Source organism: Temnothorax longispinosus, chromosome 5 (assembly GCF_030848805.1).
Source record: "Temnothorax longispinosus isolate EJ_2023e chromosome 5, Tlon_JGU_v1, whole genome shotgun sequence".
Lineage (NCBI taxonomy): Eukaryota > Metazoa > Arthropoda > Insecta > Hymenoptera > Formicidae > Temnothorax > Temnothorax longispinosus.
In genome coordinates, this window is record NC_092362.1 from 12,537,601 (window position 1) to 12,551,571 (window position 13,971).

Below are 13,971 nucleotides of genomic sequence, written 5' to 3' on the forward strand. Positions count from 1 at the left end.
CTGCATTTTCTCTCCTCCCTCCTTCTTTTACTTCCAGCCCTCTTATTACAATGTTTCTTCTTCTCTCCTCCTTTTCTTTCCTTTCCAGCCTTCTCTCCAGTTCTCTCATTTTCTCCCCCACCTCCCCTCTACCGTTTCTTTCCTCCTCCTTCTTCTTCTCCTTCCTCTCTTCCATTTTTTCCTCCAAACTCCTTATTCTCTCTTCCATTTCTCCTTCTGCTTATTTATCTCTTCCCTCTCCTCTTTCCATCTCTTCTCTCGCTCCCTAAACTCCCTTCTCAGGTCCTCTATCTCTTCTCTCATTTTCCTACCTTGCTCCTTGAAGCCCTCCCTTAGCTCTTCTCTCATGCCCTAACTTCCTCCATCATTTCTCCCATTCTTTCTCCCAACTCCTTCACACCTATCTCCGAGTCTTTTTTAGGAGATCTTGCCGTCATGTTACTTCTCTTAAAAATCTCCTCCTTTTCCTCCCCCCCGCTCCTATCCATTTCCTCCCTCTTCCTCTTCCATACTCTTCTATATTTCCCGTGCTCCCCCTTCTAACTTTCTCCTTTTCCTTAACCTTACCTATCGCACCCTTTCCCTCCCTCCCGTTTTCTTTCCCTTCACTCATCTCCTCCTAACTCGGCTCACTTCCCCCTCTAGCTCCACCTACTCTATGCCCTGCCTCGCGCTTCTGACCGCGTCCCGGATCCTGCGTCGAGTCGTCCCTCTCTCTTCGCTATTGTTCGCGCCCTACCTCTTGCTGCCGCTCTCGGCTCGGCTCGCCTACCGTGCGCCCCTCTAGCTCAGCTATCGTTCGTGCTTCTACCTTCTCAGTGCCTAGACACTTTACCTCCCTTTATCTCCTCTTACCTGCCCCTCCTCTGTTCCCCCTCTTACCTCCTCACTCTCTCACCTCCACGCCTCCTCGCTCTATCACCCTCTCCTCCCTCAGCCTCCCTCGTCACTCTCTTCTAAACCCTTTTGCTCTCGCTCACTTGCACACCTGTCACTCTCGTTCTCTCCGGAACCGGAAGATCTGATAATAACTTTTATTTCTGCAATTGTTTATTTACGAAATATTTATAACAATAAAATAACGAATGCTCATAAACGAGATGATATTAAAAATTCAAAACCTCTTAAATAAAGAAAACATAACAATATTAATACGCAAATTAAAAGGTACTAATTTATTTAATTAATAAATTGTTATTAACAAGTACATATATCAACAATAAAATTTTCCAATACTATATTATACTTTAGTGAAAGTCCTACAATATGTTCCCTATACACTCCTTCCAAATTCCCAACCATTCGCGAGATATAAAAATAATAAAAATCTTGTTATATATATAAACAATTTAATTTCATTGATTTCCCGTACTAATGAGAATGCTGACCACTCCTACCTGCATGATACATTATTAACATGATATTAGAATTATTATTACCACCGCTAACATCACTTTTATCAATATTATTATTAAAAAATATATATATGTACTTACTAAAATTAATATAAATCTCGAGCGTCAAACGCTGAAGCGCCACTCACGAACCTGAAGAAGATAGAATTGTATATGCGTAGCATAAGGAACGCGAATCCGAGCGAAATGCGAATATTGTACGATCTGAAAGAGAGAAAGAGAGAGTCAGATATACTATAGTAACTGTTAGACGAAGAGAGCAATATCTTTTATACTTTAGACATACTAATAATGACTTTAATTGTACTATTGAATTATTCTATTGTATGTAAAGTATGTCTAAAGAAACTTAAATAATATTCAACAATACATTTGCATATTTTAAAATTAAAATATTAAAGATTTCTTATTTTCCTTTATAATAAAAGTCATATTGAAATTTCATAATGAAAGAAAGTATCGCTCTCAAGACAAATCGCTGTTAGACTAGAGAATAAAATAGAATTCAGATGAGTCACCTGTATGACTCATTCGAGTGAATCTAGTCTTCGCATAGACCATATATGGACATGCCGAAGCAGAACGCAACCCATGACCATATAAGGTAATGAATTTCAAGATACCACCCTATGACTCATTGCTGGCAAGCGAGCCACACCCCTAAAAGTAGACTCACATCCGCTAGACAACGCCTTATGACTCATTATAACGAGGTGCGGTCACCTCCCACTAGCGTTTCCAAAATTGTATAAAAGCAGAATCTTTCTCCCTCTCAACGGAGAGTGTGGAACGAGCCAGGAAAGGTCACATATCTTATACTTGTTCCATCCTCCCACATAAACCACTTGTATCGTAAAAGTTCTACAATAAATATCATACTCTTTTATATCAAAAGAAAGATAAAGATTATTGAATTACCTACCTTCGACGGATCCAAGGAGCCAAACTCAACATCGCCGACCAACAGTTAATTATCCTGGGGTTTTACCTCCTTAACTGCAAGAAGAACCCATAAAAATTGATTTCGACGGAGACGTTCTGCCGGATCGAGCCACCTCGCATCACCCAGGACGTCACACTAGCTTCGAACGATATCTAGCGTGCGAACCTCTACACTTGCGTGTAAACGTAATAAAAACTATTTATTTAAAAATGTAACGTAAAATACGAGAACGAGTCGTACGAACGCGACCGCGTTCTCCAAATGTCTTTTTTCGTACGAGTACGGCTTTACGCGAGCGACAGCGAAAGATACAACGAAACTACACAAAGAAAAAATCTTGCGACGTACGCTCACAAGCATTTAGATTAAGTTTTCCGTGAACGCGTCACGTGTCGCGTCCGCCAAGTTAACCACGCGATACCGCCTTTATTTTACTACTTGTGACGATATGAAAATGTGATCGTTTGCGTGGTTACGTTGGCGGACGCACCATGACGGACTAAAAAATGCGTCGGTCACCGTTTGATGTCGTTCCTTTTACGAAATGTATAAAAAACGAATTTTAATGATCGTATAGCCGTACATATATAAATAAAGTGCGCGAACGTACGGACATATACGAAAGGACGTAACAGTTTAGTACAGTTCGTAAACTGTTACGTCCTTTATCTTCTTTCGTGTATATCGACTATTTTACAAAAATATATATATCTTTTTAAATACACCACGGAACGTACGCGCCATGCTGTTCCATAACGTGTTTAAAGAGAGTCTTCGCGAGGGGTCGTACGAGATGTTCAGCATCGTTAACTGTGTGTTTAGTTCGTAGTACGTTCGGATCGCGAACGTCAGTTAACTGCGTCCTTACGGCCAACGTGAAACTGCGTAGAAACTGTTCGCGTGCTGTTTGATACAGATCCTTGAACGGCATCCCTAAAATGGTATCATCAACGAATAGACAACGTACTTTGTACAGCTAACAGAACGGTGGTTGAGCGATACGTACTTGCAAACGTGCTACTGCTGTTGCTCACGTATCGTTGATAAGACGTAACGAACGTGTTCGAGCATTTGAGGTGAGAGACAGAAAGACCGTCTGGAGAGAAGACACCACGAGTCCACTGTTTTGTTGAACCAGCAAGGAACTTTTGTACGAAGTTTCCGCTTGATATGGCACGACGGTTGTCGCATCCCACCAATAAACGGTAAACTTTGCGCGTTTTATATGGTCCCAAACTAAAATACGTAGTGACAACGTAGTAACAACGCAGCTTCACGTTAGCGTAAAACGAAATGTAACTTACGGAGTGATACCGTTATGTACGCAACAGACGCTACGACATGGATATTCGGACGGGCTGTTAAACTGGCAAGACGATTTTGAACTTTCGTCGAACGCAGCCCGCGCCCATCTATCGTGTGACGTCGTAAGTAAAGCCGATCATCCGGATTATCTTTCCGAACCGTTTCGCGAAGTTCGAAACACGCCATAGGATTCGCTAACGTTAATAAATCCGTTCGTATGTTATCGAGTATCTGAAATGACATTTACGACATACTATAGCTTTTCTAAATATTTTTTTACATACGTACGGTTTTTTTTTTTACGTACACGAGACCGTTCGCTTACATTTTTCAACGTTAAGCTAGGAAAAAATCCATTTCGAACTAACGTTGGATGATCTGCTCGCTCCGTATGGAAATCGTTTATTAACGTCCTTTTTGAGTCTACTCCCGAAAGCAACAGACTGTAACCTTCTCTAAAATATAACGTACATCTTAAAATAAAATACCATCAAAGAACATTTTCCATAACTATACTACTTCGGACTTACTTCAATATAACGTGTCACATAGAAAAGAACGATGATTTTGATTTCCTAATACGTCTTTCAGTATTTCTTCAGTAAGACGAGCGTTCCGAAGTCTTCCTAATGTACGATCAGACGTAACTATCTTTTTTGCGTGAGCGTCAAAGTACTCGTCGGTTTTTATGTGCTTTAAAAAAAACGTACGTATGTAAATATACATCGAGATTTGACGTAAAATATTATTTATCGACGTTGCCAACGATTCAAGATAGTTCTCGTAAACTTACATAATCCTTGTAAGCAACAATCTTACGTGCTCTTTTTCTTACGGTTCTTTTTCTTGCAGTTAAGGAGGTAAAACCCCAGGATAATTAACTGTTGGTCGGCTATGTGGATTGTGGCTTCTTGAATCCGTCGAATCCATTAGCATTTTTTTAAACATGATTGTTATAAACAATTAAATTATATTATTAACAGACCTAGCTAGTGTGACTACCGGAACTATCACAAAAAGTCAAACAACTTTTGACCATTATTGTATCTCTCAAAATAAACTAATTAACAATAAAATTTATCATAAAAATATTATTAAAAATGATGAATAAAATTACTGCAGACACTTAGCAGAGCATGTCAAGTAACCTCACAAAAACCCCCACATCATATCTCTTCTTAGTTCCGAGATATAATTAAAAATTATGGAAATCCATAAAACACAGAAATTTTAAACAACCTAAAATAATGCCCTTAATTGTCTGAATACAACAAAAGAAACCCCATCTTTTTATCTCTTACCGTTCTCGAGTTATAAATTATTAAAGTTTCACGTTCGCCATTTTGAATTTCCTACCCTTTAGACTTACAAAGACCAAATCACTTTTACATTAATATTTTAGTCTTTTATACATTTTAAGACCGAAAAATTTCATTTCTGAACGAAAATTTTGACACTTAATTATTATGATAAAAATGGAATCTCTCATACTCCTAAACACCAGTAACGTTAACGCCGATTTTCTATTTAAATTAATTAAACTATTAAACGGGATTGAAATTGAACATTCACTCCATGAAAGACGAGGATAGATTAATACCAGTTCACAGAGTGTAAGACAAGGATAGCCATAATAAATTCTTAATAAATTAAAATAAAATTAGAAAACGAATAGTTTGAGATAAAAACAATATAAACGTGTATAAGGAATAATCACTAGAATCGTTCGATAGAAAAACATTTACTATATAATCGTTTATTTTTGCAACTTACTTTTATAAACAATTATAAACAAATTATTGACCATGTTAAGAAATATTTTTAACTTATACTTTGGATCACGTATAACAACTTTTATATAAGTCTAAACTATTTCACTTTTCTAATAAAAGCGCTATAAAATTTCAAGCAAAAAAACACCCGTTATAAGGGAGATGTCCCTAAATAATGCAGTTGACATATATATACATCTATGCAAAACGCATCGTTTGGGACAGAGCGACTAAACTTTAATATATTCCAAAATAATGATAACTAAAAAATACCTTTCTCATACACCTGATTAGCCTAAAACCTCCTCTTGAAAATAGTATATAAAACATAATTGTTAACAATCCGCTACACCTAATTAATTAACAAAATATATACCTCCGTTTGCATTACGACCCATAATTGCCAATTATATATTATGAACATAAAACTCGTCCTGGTAAATACAAATTTCAACCACACAAATAAACTCTGCATTAATACACCTACGAAAAATGATAATAACTTTTATTTCTGCAATTGTTTATTTACGAAATATTTGTAACAATAAAATAAAGAGTGCTCATAAACGAGATGATATTAGAAATTCAAAACCTCTTAAATAAAGAGAACATAACAATATTAATACGCAAATTAAAAAGTACCCATTTATTTAATTAATAATTTGTTATTAACAAATACATATATTAATGATGAAAATTTCCAATGCTATACTATACTTTAGTGAAAATCCTGCAATATATTTCCTATACACTCCTATCAAATTCCCAACCATTCGCAAGATATAAAAATATTAAAAATCTTATATATATGAACAATTTAATTTCATTGATTTCCTATACTAATGAGAATGCTGACCATTTCTATCTGCACGATATATTATTAACATGATATTAGAATCATTATTACCACTGCTAAAATCATTTTTATCAATATTATTATTATTAACAAAATACATATATACATATATACTTACTAAAGTTAATATAAACCTCGAGCGTCAAACGCTGAAGCGCCACTCACGAACCTGAGGAAGATAGAATTGTACATGCGTAGCATAAAGAACGCGAATCCGAGCGAGATGCGAGTATTGTACGATCTAAAAGAGAGAAAGAGAGAGTCAGATATACCATATTAACTATTAGACGAAGAGAGCAATATCTTTTATACTTTAGACATACTAATAATGACTTTAATTGTACTATTGAATTATTCTATTGTATGTAAAGTATGTCTAAAGAAACTTAAATAATATTCAACATATATTTGAACATTTTAAAATTAAAATATTGAAGATTTTTTATATTCCTTTGTGATAAAAGTCATACCGAGATTTTATAATAAAAGAAGGTATCGCTCTCAATACAAATCGCTGTTAGACTAGAGAATAAAAATGGAATTCAGACGAGTCACCTGTATGACTCATTCGAGTGAATCTAGTCTTCGCATAGACCATATATGAACATGTCGAAGCAGAGCGCAACGCATGACCATATAAAGTAATGAATTTCAAGATACCACCCTATGACTCATTGCTGGCAAGCGAGCCACACCACTAGAAGTAGACTCACATCCGCTAGACAACGCCTTATGACTCATTGTAAAGAGGTGCGGTCACCTCCCACTACCGTTTCCAAAATTGTATAAAAGCGGAATATTTCACCCTCTCGACGGAGAGTGTGGAACGAGCCAGGAAAGGTCACATATCTTATACTTGTTTCATCCTCCCACATAAACCACTTGTATTGTAAAAGTTCTACAATAAATATCATACTTTTTTATATCAAAAGAAAGATAAAGATTATTGAATTATCTACCTTCGACGGATCCAAGGAGCCATAATCCACATCGCCGACCAACAGTTAATTATCCTGGGGTTTTACCTCCTTAACTGCAAGAAGAACCCATAAAAATTGATTTCGACGGAGACGTTCTGCCGGATCGAGCCACCTCGCATCACCCAGGACGTCACAGGTACAGTAATGCATCTTCGAGGATCTTGGGCCACTTCGCTACTGACAGGATCATTGTTGTTACGATTTCGCAATTTGCCAAGCCGGACATTGACATATTTATCAACAACTTTCTTCGGGTAACAATTATTAATAAGGATCTTTTTTATTTCACTAATATTAGACTTGTAAAACCGCGCGTCGGACAAAAGAATCGCCCGATCTTCAAATTCCTTACGATGTTAATTTTATATTTCATAGGATGGTTTGAAAAATAATTTATATACCGGCCCGAGGAAGTTGGTTTACGGAACCAATTTGTGAGCAATGAGCCTTCCTCGCGGATGACCGTGGTATCAAGGAAACTCAATTTACCATTGCTTTCCATTTCATAAGTGAATTTTAATCTATCGTGGTAATTGTTGAAACTGTCTAATAATTCTCTAATACTCGACTCGGGAACAACCGCGAAAATATCATCCACATATCGTTTAAAAAAGGATATCCTGAAACTGAGCCGCTGTATACAATGCTTCTCTAAATCCTCCATGACCATGTCAGCCAAGATAGGACAGAGGGGAGACCCCATCGGGCTTCCAAAGATCTGTTCATAAAATTGGCTGTTGAACATAAAACTAGTAGAACTGAGGATCAAGTCTACAGCACTCAAGAATTGTCGAAGGCTGAGATCAGTTTTTGTAGTGATGTAATTCCATCTCTCTTCAATCGCTTTCAAAACAAGATCTTCAGGTACGTTAGTGAAAAGAGAAGTGACATCTAACGAAATTAAAACGTCACCGTCTCCCACTCTTACTTCTCCAATAGTTTTCGATAGAACTTCTCGGGGGGCGACCAGAACACCAGCGAGAACTCCGGTTAAACCATTTTTTAGGATGACCCTTTGAAGAGCTGTAACTTTTGAAATATCGGTCGGAGCGCTTCGGACCCTAATAGTTCTCGATAGAACTCTTTGGGGGGCGCTTAGAACTCCAGCGAAAACTCCGGTCAAACCATTTTTTAGGGTGACCCTTTGAAGAGCTGTAACTTTTGAAATATTGGTCGGAGCGCTTCGGACCCTAATAGTTTTCGATAGAAATTTTTGGGTGGCGACCAGAACTCTAGCGAAAACTCCGGTCAAATCATTTTTTAAATTTAGGGGTGATTCTTCGAAAGGCTGTATCTTTTGAAATATCGGTCGGATCGTTTCGGACCCTAATAGTTTTCGATAGAATTCTTTGGGGGTCGACCAGAACTGGAGCAAGAACTCCGGTCAAACCATTTTTTAAATTTAGGGGTGATTCTTCGAAAGGCTGTTATCTTTTAAAATATCGGTCGGAGCGCTTCGGACCCTAATAGTTCTCGATAGAACTCTTTGGGGGGCGCTTAGAACTCCAGCGAAAACTCCGGTCAAACCATTTTTTTGGGTGACCCTTTGAAGAGCTGTAACTTTTGAAATATCGGTCGGAGCGCTTCGGACCCTAATAGTTTTCGAAAGAATTTTTTGGGGGGCGACCAGAACTTCAGCGAGAACTCCGGTTAAACAATTTGTTTGGGTGACCCTTTGAAGAGTTGTAACCTTTGAAATATCGGTCAGAGCGCTTCGGACCCTAATAGTTTTCGATAGAACTCTTCGAGGGGCGACCAGAACTCCAGCGAGAACTCCGGTCAAACCATTTTTTAAATTTAGGGGTGATTCTTCGAAAGGCAGTATCTTTTGAAATATCGGTCGGAGCGCTTCGGACCCTAATAGTTTTCGATAGAATTCTTCGGGGGGCGACCAGGGGAACTCCGGTCAAACCATTTTTTAAAATTAGGGGTGATTCTTCGAAAGGCTGTATCTTTTGAAATATTGGTCGGATCGTTTCGGACCCTAATAGTTTTTGATAGAATTCTTCGGGGGTGTGACGTCCTGGGTGATGCGAGGTGGCTCGATCCGGCAGAACGTCTCCGTTGATGGGTTTTTTTTCTTGCAGTTAAGGAGGTAAAACCCCAGGATAATTAACTGTTGGTCGGCGATGTGGATTATGGCTCCTTGGATCCGTTGAAGGTAGGTATTCAATAATCTTTATCTTTCTTTTGATATAAAAGAGTATGGTATTTATTGTAGAACTTTTACGATACAAGTGGTTTATGTGGGAGGATGGAACAAGTATAAGATATGTGACCTTTCCTGGCTCATTCCACACTCTCCGTCGAGAGGGTGGAGAAAGATTCTGCTTTTATACAATTTTGGAAACGGTAGTGGGAGGTGACCGCACCTCGTTACAATGAGTCATAAGGCGTTGTCTAGCGGATGTGAGTCTACTTCTAGTGGTATGGCTCGCTTGCCAGAAATGAGTCATAGGGTGGTATCTTGAAATTCATTACTTTATATGGTCATGCGTTGCGCTCTGCTTCGACATATCCATATATGGTCTATGCGAAAACTAGATTCACTCGAATGAGTCATACAGGTGACTCGTCTGAATTCTCTTTTTTATTCTCTAGTCTAACAGCGATTTGTATTGAGAGCGATACCTTCTTTCATTAATATGACTTTTATCATAAAGGAAAAGAAGAAATCTTTAAAATTTAAATTTAAAATGTGCAAATATATTTTGAATAATATTTAAGTTTCTTCAGACATACTTTACATAGGGTAGAATAATTCAATAATACATACTTTACATAGGGTAGAATAATTCAATAATACAATTAAAGTTTTTATTAGTATGTCTAAAGTATAAAAGATATTGCTCTCTTCGTCTAACAGTTACTATAGTATGTCTGACTCTCTTTCTCTCTTTCTGATCGTACAATACTCGCATCTCGCTCGTGTGAAAAATGATTTGACCGGATTCGTGTTCCTTATGCTACGCATATAATACAATTTTATCTTTTCAGGTTCGTAGATAACGTTTCGGCGCTTGACGCTCGATATTTATATTAATTTTAGTAAGTATATATATATTTTGTTAATAATAATATTGATAAAAGTGATGTTAGCAGTGGTAATGATGTTTCTAATATCTTGTTATTAATAATATATCATGCAGGTAGAAATGGTTAGCATTTTCATTAGTACAGGAAATCAATGAAATTAAATTGTTTATATATATATATATAATAAAAATTTTTATTATTTTTATATCTCGCGAATGGTTGGGAATTTGATAGGAGTGTATAGGAAACATATTGCAGGACTTTCATTAAAGTATAATATAGCATTGGAAAATTTTATTGTTCATATATGTATTTGTTAATAACAAATTATTAATTAAATAAATTGGTACCTTTTTAATTTACATATTGATATTGTTAAGCTCTCCTTAGTCACACGGTTTTAATTCTACAATGAAATAATTTTTTATAAGACACTTTATTTTATTGTTATAAATATATCGTAAATAAACAATTGTAGAAATAAAAGTTATTATTATTTTTATAGGTGCGCTGATGCAGAGTCTATGTATACGGGTAAATCGTATGTACCGGGGGAAACTTATGTCACCGTGTTTTATGAGATATGGTGATTCAACAAAAGTATGCATTAATTAGGTATAAGCGTTTAATAAGAATTATGTTTTACATATTGTTTCCGAGAGAAAGATTTAAGTTACTTAAATATGTGAAAGAAGTATTTTTAGTTATCATAGTTTAGAAAATATAACAAGTTTAGATTTAAGGACCTCGAACGATGCGGTTAATGAGTATATATACATTTGTTAATTGCACTTTTAGAGGACATTTTTTTTATAACGGGTGTCTTTTCACTTGGAATTTTATAGTGCTTTTATTAAAAATGTGACAAGGTTTTGACTTATATAAAAGTTATTATATATGATCTGAAGTATAAGTCAAAAATATTTATTGACATGGTCAATAATTCAGTTATGATTGTTTATAAAAGTAAGTTGCAAAAATAAATGATTATATAGTAAATGTTTTTCTATCGAACGATTCTCACGATTATTCCTTATATACGTATATATTGTTTTTATCTCAAACTATTCGTTTTCTAATTTTATTTTAATTTATTAAGAATTTATTATGGCTATCCTTGTCTTACTCTCTGTGAACTGGTATTAAACTATCCTCGTCTTTCATGGAGTGAATGTTCAATTTTCAATCTCGTTTATTAATTTCATTAATTTAAATAGAAAATCGGCGTTAACGTTACTGGTGTTTAGGAGTATGAGAGATTCCATTTTTATCATAATAATTAAGTGTCAAAATTTTCGTTCAGAAATGAAATTTTTCGGTCTTAAAATGTATAAAAGACTAAAATATTAATGTAAAAGTGATTTGGTCTTTGTAAGTTTAAAGGGTAGGAAATTCAAAATGGCGGACGTGAAACTTTAATAATTTATAACTCGAGAACGGTAAGAGATAAAGAGATGGGGTTTTTTTTGTTGTGTTCAGACAATTAAGGGCATTATTTTAGGTTGTTTAAAATTTCTGTTTTATGGATTTCTGTAATTTTTAATTATATCTCGGAATTAAGAAGAGATATGATGTGGGGGTTTTTGTGAGGTTACTTGACATACTCTGCTGAGTATCTGCAGTAATTTTATTCATCATTTTTAATAATATTTTTATGATAAATTTTATTGTTAATTAGTTTATTTTGAGAGATACAATAATGGTCAAAAGTTGTTTGACTTTTTGTGATAGTTCCGGTAGTCACACTAGCTAGGTCTGTTAATAATATAATTTAATTGTTTATAACAATCATGTTTAAAAAAATGCTAATGAGATAATTATTATTTTAGTATGATAATGTTCTTCAGGCACCAAAGGTTATGTTCTTATGAATAATCTGCTTTTAATTAATTTATTTATATTTTATTTTAATTTTCTGAGTTTATTCTTATGGAACATGTATTTATTCGTGTGTTAAATTGAATTTATATTGCATAAAGGATCTCATAAAGCTTGTAATATTCATTTACGATCAATTTTAGTGATTCTGGGGAGTTTTAACAAGCAATTGTCCAAAAGTTTATAGTGTGATTCATGAAAATGGGGCTTAAGCTTGAAAGGGTACCTTAAGGCAGCCATGTTCTCTAGGCTTGTGTCTACTACTTTAAGAACGCGTGCTCGCATCAGCTGAGTGATTGTTATGACAGTTAAGTTAAGGTGTGATTATTTATTCTTATATTGTTTTCAGGTTTTGTGCAATATGGATGGAAATCGAAAAATTTATGCGGCTGGAATATAGCGGTGATTATACCGTCAGACGTGACAGGGGGCGACCAGAACTCCAGCGAGAACTCCGGTCAAACCATTTTTTAAATTTAGGGGTGATTCTTCGAAAGGCTGTATCTTTTGAAATATCGGTCGGATCGTTTCGGACCCTAATAGTTTTCGATAGAATTCTTTAGGGGGCGACCAGAACTCTAGCGAGAACTTCGGTTAAGCAATTTTTTAGGGTGACCCTTTTAAGAGCTGTAATTTTTGAAATATCGGTCGGAGCGCTTCGGACCCCAATAGTTTCCGATAAAACTCTTCGGGGGGCGCCTAGAACTCCAGCGAAAACTCCGGTCAAATCATTTTTTAGGGTGACCATTCGAAGAATTGTAACTTTTGAAATATCGGTCGGAGCGCTTCGGACCCTAATAGTTTTCGATAGAACTCTTCGGGGGGCGACCAGAACTCTAGCGAGACTCCGGTCAAACCATTTTTTAAATTTAGGGGTGATTCTTCGAAAGGCAATATCTTTTGAAATATCGGTCGGATCGTTTCGGACCCTAATAGTTTTCGATAGAATTCTTCGGGGGGCGACCAGAACTCCAGCGAGAACTCCGGTCAAATCATTTTTTAAATTTAGGGGTGATTCTTCGAAAGGCTGTATTTTTTGAAATATCGGTCGGATCGTTTCGGGCCCTAATAGTTTTCGATAGAATTCGGGGGGCGACCAGAACTCCAGCGAGAACTCCGGTTAAGCAACTTTTTAGGGTGACCCTTTTAAGAGCTGTAATTTTTGAAATATCGGTCGGAGCGCTTTGGACCCTAATAGTTTTCGATAGAACTTTTCGGGGGGCAACCAGAACTCCAGCGAGAACTCCGGTCAAACCATTTTTTAAATTTAGGGGTAATTCTTCGAAAAGCTGTATCTTTTGAAATATCGGTCTGATCGTTACGGACCCTAATAGTTTTCGATAGAATTCTTCGGGGGGCGACCAGAACTCCAGCGAGAACTCCGGTCAAACCATTTTTTAAATTTAGGGGTGATTCTTCGAAAGGCTGTATCTTTTGAAATATCGGTCTGATCGTTACGGACCCTAATAGTTTTCGAAAGAACTCTTCGGGGGGCGACCAGAACTCCAGCGAAAACTCCGGTCAAACCATTTTTTAAATTTAGGAGTGATTTTTCGAAAAGCTGTATCTTTTGAAATATCGGTCGAATCGTTTCGGATCCTAATAGTTTTCGATAGAATTCTTCGGGGGGCGACCAGGACTCCAGCGAGAACTCCGGTCAAACCATTTTTTAAATTTAGGGGTGATTTTTCGAAAGGCTGTATCTTTTGAAATATCGGTCGGATCGTTTCGGACCCTAATAGTTTTCGATAGAATTCTTCGGGGGGCGACCAGAACTCCAGCGAGA

At 36.4% G+C, this 13,971-nt stretch overlaps 1 protein-coding gene and 1 pseudogene across 1 annotated transcript in view; one reads left to right on the forward strand and one right to left on the reverse strand.

The window, feature by feature from the left end:
* The window catches only part of LOC139813476 (uncharacterized), a 396,598-nt gene that overhangs the window by 258,464 nt on the left and 124,163 nt on the right, over positions 1–13,971 (forward strand). The window lies entirely within an intron of this gene.
* Positions 3,074–7,974, reverse strand: LOC139812793 (origin recognition complex subunit 2-like; annotated as a pseudogene).